The sequence below is a fragment of the Notamacropus eugenii genome, chromosome X, assembly GCF_028372415.1.
Source record: "Notamacropus eugenii isolate mMacEug1 chromosome X, mMacEug1.pri_v2, whole genome shotgun sequence".
Classification (NCBI taxonomy): Eukaryota; Metazoa; Chordata; class Mammalia; order Diprotodontia; family Macropodidae; genus Notamacropus; species Notamacropus eugenii.
In genome coordinates, this window is record NC_092879.1 from 29,264,361 (window position 1) to 29,282,763 (window position 18,403).

At 43.5% G+C, this 18,403-nt stretch overlaps 1 long non-coding RNA gene across 1 annotated transcript in view; it reads left to right on the forward strand.

Annotated features, from left to right (window-relative positions):
• The window catches only part of LOC140515343 (uncharacterized), a 69,081-nt gene that overhangs the window by 33,991 nt on the left and 16,687 nt on the right, over window positions 1-18,403 (forward strand). The window contains exons 3-7 of the long non-coding RNA XR_011970983.1: window positions 526-666; window positions 2,760-3,075; window positions 4,208-4,669; window positions 6,627-6,759; window positions 7,218-7,366. This is a non-coding gene — a long non-coding RNA (uncharacterized lncRNA). The remainder of the gene's footprint in view (window positions 1-525; window positions 667-2,759; window positions 3,076-4,207; window positions 4,670-6,626; window positions 6,760-7,217; window positions 7,367-18,403) is intronic.

The following is an 18,403-nucleotide window of genomic DNA, read 5'->3' on the forward strand; positions in this document are numbered from 1 at the left end:
GGGTGAATCTAAACTTACGCATCCAAGCTAGGGTAAAAAGGAGAGTTGGTTTGGGTGAGAGATGAGTGGGAAAGGCTAGAGGAGGGTTGGAGTCACTCATAAAAGAGATCTGGAGTATGTTTGAGGTAAAGAATTACAAGAATATGGAAGTCTGATAAATGAAATGTCCAATAATGACTTTAAGACACTGATGGTATAGCAATGCCTCACCATCCCCACACCTTTCTGGAGACTAGTGGTGCTTTTAAGATGTGGAATCCATGCTCAGACAGGACCAATAGGTTTTCTCGGACTGCTCTGGCTAGAGTAATGGATTATGTGATGAGTGGGCATAGTGGGAAATTCCTAAAATGGAAAAAAAGAGGATTGATAAACTTTTTTTGTATACCTTCTGTCTCCCACCTAACTTCTCTATAAATAGTTCCTCGAACATAGAACATGTTTATTAATTGTATTTTGGCTTGACTTTTCAAATAAAATCGCTTTTATTGGTATCTTCTTTCTTTACATTACCTTCACGTCCAGCAAGCAATCCATTGCCATGGAGGAGAGAAAAAGAGAAAAGTCAAAAGAAAAGGCAATTCAGCCAAAGAAATCAAGGTATCAGCTAAGACTGATGATGTGCATCACATTCCAAATGAACAGTATCCCACTACTTCCGTTCAGGTAAGGACGTAGACTTTGTCAGCTCTTCACTGGAACCAAATGGGCTCATTGTCTTTATATATCTTTCAATTTCCTTTTGTCATTATTTATTTTTTCATTGTTGTTTTTCTGGTCTTGCTAACTTAATTTTGCATTAGCTAGTCAAAACATTTCCATGCTTTTCTGAACTCTTTACATTTGTCATGTCTAACAACATACTCATGTTGTTTTATAATCCTGTGCCATAATTTTTTTTCACCATTCTCCATCTCCATTCTCCAATGGACAAGGGCAACTAGTGTATAGAAGTAGTGCTACAAAGTATAGTGTACCAGCCCTAGAGTCAGGAGGACCTAAGTTCAAATCTGACCTCAAACCCTTAGTAGCTATGCCACCTGGGGCAAGTCACTTCACCCTGTTTATCTCAGTTTCCTCATTTGTAAAATGAGCTGGAGAAGGAAATGCCAGACCATTCCAGTATCTCTGCCAAGAAAACCTCAAACGGGGTCACAAAGAGTCAGACATGACTGATCAACTAAATAGTAACAATAGCAGTAAGCAACAGCTTGTTCCCACTTCCTTACTAGCACCAAAAAGGGTTGCTATGAATATTTTGTACACCTGAAAACTTTCTTTGTGCCTTTGACTGATTTAGAGTTTATGCCTAGCTATGTAACCTGGAGGTTAAGAGTTATGATGACTTCTTTCAAAAAATTCCAAATTAATTTCCAGAATGGTTAGACTACAATTTTGCCAAGAGTCATTCAGTCCACCTGATTATTCATAGTCCTCCAACGTTGACTATTGCTATATTTTGTCACCTTTGCCAATTTGCTATGTGCCTCACATCCACAAGATCATTAATAAAACATATTTTGGGACTCCTACCTTCCCCTAACGTCAATGTGCAAAGTACCTGGAACCCAGTATATATTTATAAATTGCATTTTGATTTGTCTTTTTTTTTTTTTGGATGATGCATATGCTTAGTATGTGCCAAGCATTGTGCTAAGGCCTAGGGGTACAAATAGAAAAGTGAAGACAGTTACTGTCCTCAAGGGGGAGACAACGCATGCAGAGCAGCGGTGACCAGGGAGAAGTACTTTGGTTTGGAAGACTGCAGGGGTGGTGAGTGGGGAGTAAGTTGACATACCCTTTTTTCTGAGCAATGGAGGTATTGATTTGAATATGGTTCCAGAACTGGAATAGGGGGAAAGAGAGGATGGGCAGCTGGAACAAGGCTTAGGGCACTCACTAATCTTTCCTCTCCATCTTCAAGTATTGCTAGCTACATGGGTGTCCTGTTGGCATCTCAAACTTAATGTGTCCAATGTAGAACTCATCACCTTCTCTTCCCCACCCCAACCCTGCTCTTCCTCCAAAATTTCCTATTTCTATTGATGGTACAACCATCCTACCAGTCACCCAAGCCTAAAATTTTATTTGCCCATTCATTTAACCAGTTGCAAATTCTGTGGTCTCTATACCTCCACAGTTGATTTCACCTACTTGCCCCCTCCTTGAGATCCACACTGCTCATTCTGGCTCCCATCACCTCCCACCTGGACAAATCCTAACAGATGTCCCTGTCTATGCTATCCTTTGTCATGTCCAGTTGCCCATGTAGTCTTCCTTATAAAGACTAAGTAATATCAAAGGTTTCCTGGGACAGGTCTTAGAACTTGATTGAGCAAGGGAAAAGTGGGTTGAAAACCTGCCTCAAATATTTACTAGTTAGTGTGACAAAGAGCAAGTCTATTCATCTCGCTGAGCCTCAATTTCCCCATCTATAAAATGAAGGTAACAATAGCGCTTGCTCTGATCCTTCTTGCTTGATGTGACTGTGTGCTCTAAAATGTCAGTTCTTGTTATGAATGTTATTCTGGTTCCAATTTTTCCTCCACTGAGAAATCTTTAGCAGCTTCCTATTACTTTTACTCTTTGAGCCTTCTCCCAGACTGTCTGTCCCCTGTCCCTGCAATGACCCCTCAGAGGCAGCATTGTTGATGGAAGAATGCTGGATCTGGAGTCAGAGGACTTAAGTTGGAATTTTGACTCCCACGCTTCTGACCTGAGAGACCATGGGCAATTCATTTTCTTTTTATGGGTTTCAGTTTCTCCTCTTGATGGAAAGTGTTGGCTTGGTCTTGGCACGTAGCTGCTTAGCCCTGCACTGTTCCCTGGTCTCAAGTTCGGCTTCTGCAGACTTTTCACCACCGAGAATATTCGTCCTCCTCATCGTAGTCCTCCTCCGAGCGAGGCCCCGGACATGCAGCCTCACCTCCGCCTCCGCCACCGCCACCGCCACCTCCGAGGACCCCAAGCCTGGGGAAATGAAGCTCTGCCATGGTACCTTCCTGACGCTGCTGCTCGGCTGCCTGCGTGCCTTCTTCTTGCTCTTCTGGTACGCAGCACTCAGAGGCCAGAAAGGTAATGGACAAAGGTAACCCTATGGTGCCGGCTGGGGCAGCCCCCCTTGACCTGCTGATTTGTCTTTTCAAGGAAAATCTGTTTTATTGATACCTTTTCTTTTGGCATCACCTTCATCTCCAATGGTATCCCCCATGTTGCCTTCCTAACCAACCAGCCATGTTCATGGGGGTAGGGGAGAATGAAGAGTTGAAAGAAAAAGCAGTTCAGTCAAAGGAACCAAGACATAAATTGAGTCAAAAAGTGTATACTACATTCCACACCATGAGTCTCCCACTTCTCAAGTGAAGGGAAAGAGATAAATTTTGTCACTTATTCACTGGGGTCAGATGAGATCATTAGCATTATATACCTTTCAGATTCTTTTTGTTGTTCTTTTTCCATTATTGTAGTCATCGACTATATTGTTTTTCTGATCCTGCTAACTTGATTCTACATCAGTTAAGTCTAAACATTTCCATACTTTCTGAACTCTCCCCATTGATCATTTTCGAGAACACACTCATGTTCCATTACAGTCTCATGCCATAACATTTTAGCCATTCTCCACTCAATGGTCTGCTTTGATTACAGTTCCCTGCTAGCTTCAAAAAATGGCTACTATGAATATTTGGTTCTCCTGGGACCATTCTGTGTGTCTTTAATGGCTAAGGATTTATGTCTTGTGGTAGAATCTGGGGGTCAAGAGTCATGGACATGTTAGTCACATTTTTTACTTAATTTCAAGCTGATTTCCAGAATGGTTGGACAAATTAAATACTCCCACCAAGAGTGAGTCAATCTGTCTGTCAACTTGAAACCTTCCAACATTGACCAGTACCATATTTTGTCCCCTTTGTCCATTTGCTGGATGCCTCATATACATATGAAGTGTTGGCATCCTTTGGGGCAAAAAAAGAGAAAAGTGTCTAAGATGAATCATTTTTGTAAATCAAGATTTTCATTCATAGGGATTGTTTTAAGGTGGAGAGTGTGGGGAAAGGGAATCTCGCTTGGGTGGGGTGGGTGGTGATGGTACACCTGGCAGTTGACAATGTGTTTATTCCTTGGTAACTCATGGTGAAATGTATCCTTTGTTGCTCAGTAGGTCATTGTTATTTATTGTTGCATTTCTCTTGTCCTTTCATTGCAGTCATGTTTCCGGGTCCAGTTATCTGTTTTACTGTATCAACAGTAAACTAGAAGCAAAAGAGAGGTAAGGGAGGATGATGGGGGCAAAAAGGAGGGGCTGCCAAGCTGGAAAATGGCTACTGAGATACTGCTATGAGAGGGCAAATCTATATTGACGATTCAAGCTAAGGTAAAAAGTTGAGTTGCCTTGGATATAAAATGAGTGATCTCAGGGAAAGTCTAGAGGTGGGTTAGGGAACTGTATTTATGGGTTCTGTTGCTAATGATCCAAGGTAGCTAGAAGAAATCTGTCAAGTCCTTTCCCCCTTCCATTTGGGACAAGCTCCCAAAACCCATGTTATGTGCTCTCACTGGTCCTATAGTAACAGCTGGTTCATCCCCACAGCTGGAGCCTAGGACATCACCCACATCTACAATGAAGCCTACCACTCCAGACTCCCCAGTGGCTCTATCCCAAGAAAAGGTAAAAAGAGACTGAGAGATAGAATTCCCTTAAACATGCATGTAGCAGACCCGAGTTGTGTTTCAGGTGCCAGGCTAAGTTTCAGGACATAAAGGCAAAATTCAAAGCCCACCTAGCCTCTAGAGGTTACAGGCTATTGGAGAAAAATGATGCGTGCACAGAAAATTAAATACCAAAAAACATACAGTTATCCCTTCCACATTGTAGGGGCATGGCAACGCCCTGATCTGGAAAATCTACATGAAATTTTTGGACCTTTCTTTGTACCAGAGAAATCTTCTGGCTTCACGGATTTCCTTCTCTTTTTTCTTGATTTTATACAAGACTACTATCAATATATTTTATGCATTTCTGAGTATCTAAACTTCTGGGTTGTCTGCTGGCCTTCGTGTGTCATCTATAGCTTCTTCAAAACTCTCCCCAAATTCCCATTTAATTTCTTATGGCGACCTGCAATATATTGAAACTATGATGAGGAAAGTTGCAATGTGGAAGAATTAACTGTACTCAAGCCTGGAGTGGGGATAGTAGGAGCAATCATCTACGTGATATGAAACATAGTTTGTTCAAAGTACTTCAGGGGCTACAGAGGGCCTAATGAGAGTGCAGGAAAGACTGAGGTAGCAGTGGTGGGCTTGACAGGAATGGGATTGAGCCTGAACAGGGAAGGGATCCTCAGCCCAGGTAATTCCAGAACTTGGAATCACAGTGAACAGTACATTTCCAAGCCCATTCTAGTAGCTGTGATGCTTCTTATTTTATGATCAGACCCTGAAAGAGAGTGGGGTGGGGTATCGTTGTAGGCAGTATAGATTAGGAGTTCTGAGGGCTGACTGAATATAGTTATCCCTTCCACGTTTCCACTTTCCCCATCATGGTTTCGATATGTTGCAGACCAGCATAAGAAATTAAATGGAAATTTGGCGGGAGTTTTATGGAACCATCAGATGACACATGAAGGCCAGCAGATGACCCCAAAAAGTTTAGAAACTCAGAAATGCATAAAATATATGTAGAGTATTATATAATAACAATATGCTTTATCTTTTAATAACATGATAATTCAGACGACTTCTCTGGTGTGAAGGGAGAGCCAAAACATTCACGTGGATTTTCCAGATCGCAGGGTGCCATGCCCCTAACCCTTGCCATGCAGAAGGATAGCTGTATGACTTTCATTGAGATATGTTTGAGGTACTCAGGCTAAGGATTCTACCCAGTGTGGAGTACATTAACTCCCTCCATGTTGGAAGTCTCATTGAGGACGGGATAGAAGGGGAAAGGTGCCAAGAGAGGTGATGAATCCTGTGCAATGGTCAAAGTCTGGGTTGAGTAGAATTCTTCTTGGCTGGTTATACAGAGCTGGAGCATGTTTGAGGTATAAAGAATTACAGGAATGCAGAAGTCTGATCAATGCAGTGTCCGTCCACCTTTGGACACTGATGGTGTATCATAACCCTACCCTCTTTCAGAGATTGGTATACATATATCAGTAGCATCATTCTTATCAATTACTAAGCATTTCTTAGTTCCCTGCTATGTGTCAGGCACTGCACTGGGTGTAAGAAATTCAAATACAAAGAATACAACCTTCTTTACTCACAAGGAGTTTCTAGTCAAGGAAGACAATCAATACATAAATGTGGACTGAAGGTGTGAAATCCATGTTCAGACAGGGCCAGTAGGTTATTCTGGGACTACTTTGGCTAGAGTAATGGGTTCTGTATCACAGTCAGTGGGTATAGAGTCAGTGGGAAATGTCTGAGATGTAAGAAAAGACTATTTAAAATTTTTTGGTACCCCTTCTTTCTTCCTCACCCTGACCTATGTGCACAATTCCTAGAATATAATGCATGCTTGATAATGGTCTATTGCCTTGACTCCCCCCCCCCCCAAATCCGTGTTATGGTTATCTTTTTGACATCGCCCTCAAAGGTATCCCTTATCTCTCTTCTAGAAAACTATTCATTGCTACAGAGAGGGTAAAAAAAATACCTGGAGACAGAAGCAGCTCAGCCAAAAGAATCAATGGACTCTAAAGGTGTATGCTCCATGCCACACCAGCACACTTCTCAAATGAAAGGAAGAAGGTAGACTTTCTCAGTTCTTCACTGTCACTGCATATCTTGCTGTCCTTTCCTCTTCTGCTGTTGTCGTAATTGGGTATATTTCTTTTCTGTTCCTGCTCACCTGATTGTGCATCAGGTGGTCTAAATATTTCCATGCTTCTCATTTCACATTTGTCATTTCTAACAACATACTCATGTTCCATAATAATCCATTGCCACCATTTTTTGACCATTCCCCATCATTGAGTAATTGCATTCTTTCCAGTTCCCTGCTAGAGTGATCAACAATCTTTGTAAGTCTTGATTTGCATGCATTTGGATTGTTTCAAGGCTTTAATTCTTGGTGCAGGGGGCATGGAGAGCAGGTAGTGGAGTGAGCAAGGTATACAAATAGGTTATATGATGTTTTCTTAGACAAGTCGTGGCAAAATGTTGATCAGAAAGTCATCATTGTTTACTGTTCTTTTCCACCCAATCAGGTTTGGAGCCTGGTGGAACAGTGGCTAGAGCTCTGGGTCCAGACTCAGGAAGACTTGAGTTGAATTATAGCTTCAGACACTTATTAGCTGTGTGACTCTGGGCAAGTCACTTCACCTCTATTTGCTTTGGTTTCCTCAACTGCAAAATGGTAAGTAGCACCTACCTCCCAGGGTTGTAGTATTACATGAAATCATATTTGTAAAGTGCTTAACCCAGTGCCTAGCACATAGTAGGAGCTCTATTAATGCCAGCTATAATAATAATGATAATATTATTTATATAATGAGTTATATGGTAACATTATTATTGTTATGTTTACTACTCCAGTTATAATCAAAATATATGAGAAGTGACATGGAATCAAGGTAGCGTTAAAGAAGGATAATGGGCTCCAAAAAAGAAAGGTTGCCAAGATGACAAAGGCTTCCTGATCTCTGAGATGGTGACTATGTTGGCGACTCAAGCTCAGTTAAGAAAGGAGATTTCACTTGGGTGGAAGATGAGTGATCCCAGGGAAAGGCTAGAGGCAGGTGGAGGGGCACTCTAGCTATGGGTTCCCTTGTTTATGCGCCAATGTGGCTAGAGGAAACTGGTCAAATCCTTTCCACTTCCATTTGGATAAGCTACCAACACCTCTATTGTTAGCTTTTCTCTGTCTTTCCATAGTAACAGCTGGTTGATTTATACAGCTGGGGCACAGGGAAACCTGTTGTGACCAGACTACTTTAGTAATCAGTCACATCCACAATGCAGCCTGCCATTCCTGGTTCCCCAGTGAACTCCTTTGTCCTTGGAATCCCTAAGGAAACATAAATGTCTGAGAGGCAGCTAGGTGATACAGTGAATTGAGTGCTGGGCTTGGAGTTAGGAAGACCTAGATTCAAATCCTACCTCAGAAACGTACTAGTTGTATGATCCTGGGCAAGTCACTTGATCTTTGTTTGCCTCAGTTTCCTCATATGTAAAATGGGAATAATAATAGTACCTACCTCCCAGGGTTGTTGAATGACTCAAATGAGATAGTAATTGTAACTTAGTGCCCAGCAGATAATAAGCATTATATATATATATATATATATATATATATATATATATATATATATATATATATATATGTTAGCTATCATTATCACCATCATTATTGTTATACAGAAGTCCCTTGAACATGCATTTCTCAAGTCCATAATATATTCCAGGCACTAACTTTTTTAATACCCAAAGGCCCATTCATTATTTAGAATTTCATTATTAAGTCTCCTTGTGGGTCTATGCCTTCTATATGTGATTGCTGAACTGATTACTCTTTTTGTTGCAGTGTGGCTTGTAATGGATGAGCATATTATTTCTGGGGGTTTTTTGCATGTTTTATAATGTCCCTGTGCCCTAATACACCATCAGTTTTTTTTTAAAATAAATTGTTCATGCAGTACTTAAAATACATATATTATTGTAGTCCCATTTATTTTTAAAATTTTCATGAAAATAATTTTCAAACAATGATATATGTTAATCTCCTTCCCACTTCCCCCATGCCCTTCATTGAGAAAGCAAGAAAAATAAAAGCCACAGTTAAAAACATATATGTATATATAGTCAAGCAAAACGAATTCCTCTCTTTGCTAAGTTCCAAAAAATTATGTCTCAGTCTGTATTCGGAGCCCATAGTCTTTGTCAGGATGTTACTAGTATGATTTGACCTACTCATAATTTACATTATTCTATTTTTCTTTGACACACTCATTCTTTAAGATTAAGTTATGTAGACCAGTTAATTTCTAATAATTTCTTTAACAGCTCTTTACTGAATATATGTATTGTCTTGTAGTCTTTAGAAGAAGCATTTCATATTTCTGTTGTCCTGCATTTATTTTTCATTTTTTCATGCTCTAAAATATGGTCCATTTTTGTGAAGGTGTCACGCGCAGCTGAGAAACAGGTATATGTCTTCCTATTCCCATTCACTAGGCTCCAGGGATTTGTATCTAACCTTTCTAAAATTCTATTCTTGTTCTTCACTTCTTTTTTGTTTAGATTTATCTAGGTCTGAGATGGCTAATATGATGTCCCCAACTATTATTGTTATACTGTCTTTTTCTCTCTACAACTTATTTAACTTTTTCTTTAAGAATTTAAATGCTATGCTATTTGGCACTTTTGTTAAGTATTAATATTAATTCACTGTCTGTGTTAGATTTCAGCAAAATGTAGTTTCCCTGTTTATCTTTTTAGGTCTATTTTTGCTACTGCTTTGTCTGAGATCATGATTACTATGCTTGCTTCAGGTAAAGCATGACAGGTTTTGTTCTAGCCACTTCTTTGAATTTTGTATATATCTTTCAGTTTTAGGTATGTTTCTTGTAAGTAACATATTGTTGGATTTTGCTTTTTAATCCATCTGCTATCCTCTTCTGTTCAATGGAAAATATGTTGAGAAATATAGATCAGGAGCCAAAGACTGAGAGAGATCAAATACTTGTAGACTATAAAGAAGCCTCATGACTATTTGTCATGAATACTTTCTTCCAGAAAAGAATACCAAGGTACTCACTATGGAGACTACCAAATAACAATACCAAAATGAAATTGATTATATTTCAGTGGAGTAGAAAATGACTTGTTCCTGATATTAATTGGTAGTCTGTCGGATCATCAGTTTGTTAGAGCAAAGACTATAATTAATATAAAATTAAGAGAAATAATAAAATTAGAGAAGGACAGAGTATGAAATTAAAACTGCACCCTGACTTATTCATACAAGTGACTGAGGCAAAAGAAAGCCAATGTGGTATACTGGATAGAGAGCTGGACTTAGAATCAGGAAGATTTAGGCCCAAATGTTACCTTTGACTCATCCTGGATGCATGACTCTGAGCAAGTCACTTAACCTCTCAGTTCTCCAGGCAATTCTCTAAGACTACAAGCTACAAAAAAGGAGCTGACCTACATTGGTAAAGGGAATTTCCTTGTTCTCCATATCGATAAAATCACAGGTCCAGTCCAAATAACATAGAGAGACAGAGAAAAGAGACAGAGAAGAGAGACAGAGGGGAGAGAGAGAGACAGAGAGAGAGAGAGAGAGAGAGAGAGAGAGAGAGAGAGAGAGAGAGAGACAGAGACAGAGACAGAGACAGAGACAGAGACAGAGAGACAGACAGAGACAGAGAGACAGCAAGACAGAGAGAGACAGAGATTATGATACAGAAATAGAAAGCGAGAGAAAGGGGAAAAGAGAAAAACAGAGACAGAGAAGAGAGAAAGAGACTGAGAGAGTGAAAGAGAGAGACAGAGATAATGATAGGGAAATAGAGAGTGACAGAGAGTGAGAGAGAAAGGAAGAGAGAAAGAGAGAGAGGAAGAGAGAGAGTGAAAGAGAGAGGCAGAAAGAGAGAGAAGAGAGAGAGAGCCGGAGAGAGGGAGAGTGACAGAGAGAGTGATAGAGAGATAGAGACAGAGACAAAGAGAGAGAAACAGAGAAAGAGAGTGAAAGAGTGACAGAGAGGAGAGACAGAGAGTGAGAGACACAGAGAGAGACAAAAAGACAAAAGAAAAACAGAGAGAGACAGAGGGAGAGACAGAGAATGAAAGAGAGAGATATGCACAAAGAGAGAGACAGAGAGAGACACAAAGAGACAGTGAAAGAAAGAGAGAGAAAGCGAGAAGAGAGAGAGGAGAGACAGTGAGAGACACACGGAGAGAGAGAGAGAAGAAAGAGACTGAGAGAGAGTAAAAGAGAGAGAGGAGAGAGAGAAAGAGTGAGAGATACAGAGAAAGAGAAAAAGAGAGAAATAGAGAGAGACAGAAGGAAAGAGACACAGAGAGTGAGTGAGAGAGAGAGAGAGAGAGAGAGAGAGAGAGAGAGAGAGAGAGACAAGGAGAGAGTGAGAGAGAGTGAAAGATAGAGCGAAGAGAGTCAGAGAGAGAGTGAAAGAGACAAACATACAGAAAGAGAGGAAGAAAGAGAATGAAAGAGAGGCAGAGGCAGAGATAAAGAGGTAGAGAGAAACCGAGAGACACAGAGTGTGAGAGAGATGCAGAGATAGACAGAAAGAAAGAAAGGAAGAGAGAGTTAATGAGAAAGAGAAACAAAGATGAGAGAGAGATGAAAAAGATAAACAGAGAGGCACAGAGAGAAATGGAGACAGAGAGATAATGACACACACACAGAGACAAAGAGAGAGTGAGAGAGACAGAGAGGAAAGCTAGAGAGAGAGGAGAGGAGAGAGACTGAGTGAAAGAGAGATATAGAGAGACAGAGACAAGGAGAGTAACAGAGAAAAACAGAGAGGGACAGAGAGTGAAAGAGAGAGACAGAGAGGAGAGACAGAGAGACATAGACAGAGAGAAACAGAAAACAGAGAGACAGAGTGAAAGAGAGAGACACTGAGACACAGAGAAAGAGGAAGAGAGAAAGTAAAAGAGAGGGACAGGCAGAGAGAGGCTGAGAGAGATAACGGTAGAGAAATAAAGAGAGATGGAGAGAGAATGAAAGAAAGAGACACACAGAGACAAAGAGGAAGAGAGTGAGAGAGACAGAGAGAGGACAGACAGAGAGAGAGAAGAGAGGAGAGATAGAGTGAAAGAGAGTGAAAGAGACATAGAGACAGAGACAAAGAGAAACAGAGAGACAGAGAGTGAAAGACAGAGACTGAGAGGAGAGACAGAGTGGAAAAGAGAGTGAAAGTGATAGAGACAGAGAGAGAGAGAGAGCAACACAGAGAAGGAGAGAGACACACTGAGAGACAGAGACAAAGAGAGAGAAACAGAGAGAGACAGAGGTAGATTGAGTGAGAGACACACATACACAGAGGAAGAGAGAGTGAAGGAGAGAGACGGAGAGAGAGGAGAGAAAAGAGAGAGAGAGCGCGCAGAGGAGAGCTAGAGACAGAGAGAGTGAAAGAGTGACAGAAAAAGAGACAGAGAGGGGCAGATAAAAATAGAGAAACAGAGAGAGACAGAGTGAAAGAGAAACACACACACAGAGTCAGAGAGAGAGTGAGAGAGAAAAAGAGAGATACAAAGAGAGACAGAGAGAGACAAAGAGGGAGAGAAAGAAAGGCAGAGGGGAGAGAGAAAGATAGAGACACATTGAGAGAGATGAAGAGAGAGTGAAAAGAGAGATAGAAACAGAGACAAAAAGAGAAAAACAGAAAGACAGAGAGACAGAGAGTGGAGAGAGACAGAAAGAAAGTAGAGATAGAGAGAGAGCCAGAGAGAGAGTGAAAGAGAGAGAGAGAGAAGAAGTGAGAGACAGAGACAAAGAGAGATGGAGAGTGAGAGACAGACAGAGAGAAGAGAGGAGAGAGAGAGTGAAAGAGAGACTGAGAGAGACACAGACAAAGAGATAGCAACAGAGAGAGAATGAGTGAAAGAGAGTGACACACACAGATTGACAGAAAGAGAGTGAAAGAGAGACAGAGAGAGATAGAGGGAAAGAGACAGACACACACAGAGAGAGACAGAGTGAGAGTGAAAGAGAGAGAGATACAGAGTGAGTCAGAGACAAAGAGAGGGAGATTAGCAGAGAGAGAGACAGAGAGAGAGGGAGAGACAGAGAGAGGGAGAGACAGAGCAAGACAGAGAAAGGAGAGAGACATTCAGAGAGAAAAAAAGAGAAATAGAGAGAGGCAGAGATAGAGTGAGTGAAAGAGAGAGAGATGCACACAGAGTGAGAGAGAGGAAGAAAGAGAGGGAAAGAGAGAGACAGAGAGAAGAGAGACAGAGAGAGAAGAGAGAGTCAGAGAGAGAGAAGGAAAGAGAGAGAAACAGGGAGACAGAAAGACAAAGAGTGAAAGAGAAAGAGTGAGAGGAGAGACAGAAAGAGAGAGTGAAAGATGGAGACACACTTAAAGAGATGAAGAGAGTGAAAGAGAGAGAGGAAGAGACAAAGAGTGAGTCCAAACTGAAAGAGACACAGAGAGAGAGACAGAGTGTGAAAGAGAGAGAGACATACAGAGAAAGAGGAAGAGACAGAGTGAAAGAGAAAGAGAGATGGAGAGCATAAACAGAGAGAGAGAGAGAAGAGAGCATAGAGACAGAAAGAGAGTGAAAGAGAGAGAAATACAGAGAGAGACATAGAGGCAGAGACAAAGGGAGATAGAGAGAGACACAGAGTGAAAGAGACAGTGAAAGAGAGAGAAAAACAGAGAGACAGAGAAGAGAGACTGAGAGTGAAAGACAGAGACACCGAGAGAGACAGAGAAAGAGGAAGAGAGAAAGTGAGAGATACAGAGAGACACAGATAATGATAGAGAAATAAAAAGAGACAGAGTTAAAGAGAGGAAGAAAAAGAGTGAAAGAGAGAGACAGAGAGTAGAAATAGAGTCAAAGAGAGAGTGAGAGATAGAGACAGATACAAAGAGAGAGAAACAGAGAAAGCCAGAGAGACAGAGGAGACTCAGAGAGAGAGTGAAAGAGGGAGTGAAAGTCATAGAGACAAAGACAAAGAGAGAATTAGAGACAGAGAGATAGTGACAGACACATACAGACAGACGTAGAGAGAGACAGTGAGATAGACAGAGATAGAGAGAAAGTGAGACAGAGACAGAGAGGAGAGACAGACAGATTGAGAGTCAAAACAGAGAGAGACAGAAAGATGGAGAAATAGAGAAAGAGAGAGGGAGTATAGGAGAGAGACACACAGAGAAAGAGCGAAAGGAAGAGAGAGAGGTGAGAGAGAGGAGAGAGAGAGTGAAAGAGAGAGAGAGACAGATAAAGAGAGAGAGAAACAGAGAGAGTCAACGAGAGAGATACAGAGAGAGACAGACGGAGAGAATGAAAAAGAGAGACACAGAGAGAGGAAGAGATAGAGAGAGTGAGAGACACGGAGAGAGAGGAAGAGAGAGTGCAAGACAGAGACATAAAGAGAGGAGAGACGGGGGGGTAGAGAGAGAATGAAAGAATGAGAGAGACACAGTGAGAGACAGAGACAAAGAGAGAGAAATAGAGAAAAAGATAGTGAGAGAACCACATACAGACAGACAGAGAGAGAGTGAGAGAGACAGAGAGACAAGAGTGAGAGAGACAGAAGAGAAGAGAGAGAGACACACAGAGAGAGACAAAGGGAGACAAAGACAGGAAAACAGAGAGGGACAAAGATTATATACATATATACACACACATATATATATGAGACAGAGAGTGAACGAGAGAGACGTACAGAGAGAGACAAAGAGAGAGGAAGAGAGAGAGTAAAAGAGAGAGAAATAGAGACGGAGTAGAGAGAGAGAGAGTGAAAGAGAGAGACACACAGAGAGACAGAAGAAGAGAGACTGTGAAAGTGAGAGACAGAGAGAGAGACAAAGAGAGTCCATACTGAAAGAGACACAGAGAGAGACAGTGTGAAAGAGAGACATACAGAGAGACACACACAGATAGAGAGACAGTGAGGGAGCCAAAGAGAGAGAGAGAGAGAGAGCGAGAGAGAGCGAGAGCGAGAGCGAGAGCGAGAGCGAGAGAGAGAGAGAGAGAGAGAGAGAGAGAGAGAGAGAGAGAGAGAGAGAGAGAGAGAGAACGAGAGAGCGGGAGAGCGAGAGACAGAGCGAGACAGAGAGAGAAAGAAAAAGAAAGCGAGAGAGACAGTGAGAGCGAGTGAGAGAGCGAGCGAGAGAGTAAGCGAGAGAGTGCGAGAGAGAGAGCAAGAGAGAGAGAAATAGAAAGAGAGCATGAGTGAGCGAGAGACAGAGGGAGAGGGTGAGACTAAGACAGAGAGAGAGAGAGAGAGAGAGAGAGCGAGAGAGCAAGAGAGACAGTGAGAGAGAGCGAGAGCGAGCGAGAGAGTGAGCGAGAGAGTGTGAGAGAGAGCGAGAGACAGTGAGAGAGAACGAGAGAGAGCGAGAGAGAGTGAGAGTAAGAGAGAGAGCGCAAGAGAGTGAGAGAGACAGAGCAAGAGCGAGAGAGCTACCGAGAGAGCGAGAGACAGAAAGACAAAGACACACAGAGAAAGAAACAGAGAGAGAGTGAGAGAGTGCGAGAGAGAGCGAGAGAGACAGTGAGAGAGAGCGAGTGAGAGAGAGCAAGAAAGAAAGAGAGAGCAAGAGTGCGAGAGAGAGAGAGAGACAGAGACAGTGAGACAGAGGCAGAGAGAGTGAGAAAGAGAGAACAAGAGAGCGGGAGAGCGAGAGAGAGAGCGAGAGACAGAGACAGAGAGTGAGAGAGTGAGACAGAGAGACAGAAAGAGAGAAAGAAAAAGAAAACGAGAGAGAGTGCAAGAGAGAGTGAGAGAAAGCGAGTGAGAGAGAGCGAGAGTGTGAGAGAGAGAGCGAGAGACAGAGACTGAGAGACAGAGAGAGAGACAGAGAGAGCGAGCGAGCGAGAGAGAGAAAGCAAGACAGAGAGAGAGAGAAAGAGAGACAGAGAGTGAGAGAGAAACAGAGAGAGACAGAGAGAGCGAGCGAGCGAGAGAGAGAAAGCAAGACAGAGAGAGAGAGAAAGAGAGACAGAGAGTGAGAGAGAAACAGAGAGAGAGCGAGAGACAGAGAGAGCAAGAGCGAGTGAGAGAGACAGAGAGAGAGAGAGAAAGAGAAAACGAGAGAGCAAGAGCGAGAGCGAGTGAGAGAGAGCCAGAGAGACAGAGAGCGAGGCAGAAACAGAGGGAGAGAGAGAGCGAGTGAAAGAGTGAGAGAGTGTGAGAGAGCCCCAGAAAGAGTGAGAGAGAACGAGAGAGAGAGAAAGAAAGAGAAAGCGAGAGTGAGAGTGAGAGAGAGCCAGAGAGACAGAGAGTGAGAGAGAGCGAGAGAGAGAGACAGAGCAAGAGCGAGAGAGAGCAAGACAGAGACAGAGAGAGAGAGAAAGAGAAAGCGAGAGAGTGAGAGAGAGCGAGAGAGGGAGAGCAAGACAGAGAGAGAGAGTGACAGACAGAGAGTGAGAGAGAAACAGAAAGAGAGCGAGAGAGACAGAGAGCGAGAGAGAGCGAGAGAGCGAGTGAGAACGAGAGAGAGTGAGCAAGAACGAGAGAGAGCGCACGCGAGAGAGCGAGAGACAGAGAGAGAGCAAGAGCGAGAAAGAGAGCGAGAGAGAGCAAGAGACAAAGTGAGAGAGAGCGAGAGAGACAGAGAGCAAGAGAGAGAGCGAGAGACAGAGACAAAGAGAGAAAACAAGAGAGAGTGAGAGAGAGCAAGAGAGGGAGAGAGAGCGAGAGAGAGCCAGAGAGACAGTGAGAGAGATTGAGAGAGAGCGAGCGAGACAGAGCAAGAGAGAGAGAGACAGAGAGAGAAAGAGAGCAAGAGAGAGCGAGAGCGAGAGCGAGAGCGAGAGAGAGAGAGAGAGAGAGAGAGTGAGAGAGAGCAAGAGAGGCAGTGAGAGAGAGCGAGAGAGCGAGCGAGAGAGAGAGAGACAGAGAGAGCGAAAGACAGACAGAGAGAGAGAACGAGAGCGAGAGAGACAGAGAGTGAGAGACAGAGAGCGAGAGAGACAGAGTGAGACAGAGAGCGAGAGTGAGCGAGAGAGTGTGAGAGAGAGCGAGAGACAGAGAGAGTTAGAGAGAGACAGATAGAGAGAGAAAGAAAGAGAAAGCGAGACAGCAAGAGAGAGACAGAGAGAGCGAGAGTGACAGAGAGAGTGAGATAGAGAGCGAGAGACAAAGCAAGAGAGAGAGAGAGCAAGACAGAGAGAGACAGAGAGAGAGCGAGACAGAGAAAGACAGAGTGAGAAACAGAGAGAGAGCGAGAGTGAGAGCGAGATCCCCAGAGAGAGTGAGAGAGAGCGAGAGAGAGAGAGAAAGAGAGAGTGAGAGCGAGAGAGAGCGAGAGTGAGAGTGCGAGAGAGAGAGCGAGAGCGAGACAGAGCGAGAAGGAACGAGAGCGAGCGAGCGAGAGGGAGAGCGAGGGAGAGAGAGACAGAGAGAGAGAGTGAGAGAGGGAGCGGGAGAGAGAGAGAGAGAGAGAGAGAGAGAGAGAGAGAGAGAGAGAGAGAGAGAGAGAGAGACAGAGACAGAGAGAGAGACAGAGAGAGACAGAGAGAGTGAGATAGAGAGCGAGAGACAAAGCGAGAGAGTGAGAGAGAGCGAGAGTGCGAGAGAGAGGGAGAGAGAGAGCCCCAGAGAGAGTGAGAGAGACTGAGAGAGAGAGGGGGAAAGAGCAAGACAGAGAGAGGAAGAGAGAGAGTGAGACAGAGAGAGAAAGAGAGAGTGAGAAACAGAGAGAGAGAGAACGAGAGAGAGAGAGAGCAAGAGAGACAGAGAGCAAGAGAGAGAGAGTGAGAGAGCGAGCGCGAGAGATAGCGAGAGAGAGCGAGAGAAAGGAAGAGAAAGCGAGAGAAAGCGAGAGCGAGAGAGCGAGCGAGAGACAGAGAGAGCGAGAGTGCGAGAGAGAGCGCGCGCGCGCGAGAGAGCGAGAGCAAGAGACAGAGAGAGAGAAAGAAAGAGAAAGAGAGAGAGAGAGAACGAGAGAGGGAGACAGAGAGAGAGAGACAGAGAGAGCGAGAGAGAACGAGAGAGAGAGCGAGAGGGAGAGCGAGGGAGAGAGAGACAGAGAGAGAGAGACAGAAAGAGCAAGAGACAGGGGGAGAGAAACAGAGAGAGAGAGTGAGAGAGGGAAGGGGAGAGAGCGAGAGAGAGAGCGAGAGAGAGAGAGAGCAAGAGCGAGAGAGAGCGAGAGAGTGAGAGAGATTGAGAGAGAGCGAGAGACAGAGAGAGCAAGAGAGTGAGAAAAAGAAAGAGAAAGCGAGAGAGAGCGAGAGAGTGAGAGAGCGAGAGAGAGAGAGAGACAGAGAGAGACAGAGTGAGAGAGAGAGAGACAGAGCGAGACAGAGCAAGCGAGAGAGAGAGCGAGAGAGAGCGAGAGACAAAGCGAGAGAGCAAGACAGAGAGACACAGAGAGAAAGAGAGACAGAGCGAGAGAGAGAGCAAGAGAGACAGTGAGAGAGATTGAGAGTGAGATAGAGAGAGCAAGAGAGAGAAAGAGCGAGAGACAGAGAGAGAGCTCAAGTGAGAGAGAGCGAGAGAGACAGAGAGTGAGAGAGCGAGAGAGACAGAGAGAGCGAGAGCGAAAGAGAGCGAGAGACAAAGCGAGAGAGCAAGACAGAGAGAGAAAGAGAGACAGAGCGAGAGAGAGCAAGACAGAGAGTGCGAGAGAGCAAGAGAGAGAGAGCGAGAGCGAGAGAGCAAGAGAGGGAGAGAACAAGAGCGCGAGAGACAGAGTGAGAAAGAGAGAGCGAGAGAGAGAGAGAGCTAGAGAGACAGAGAGCGAGT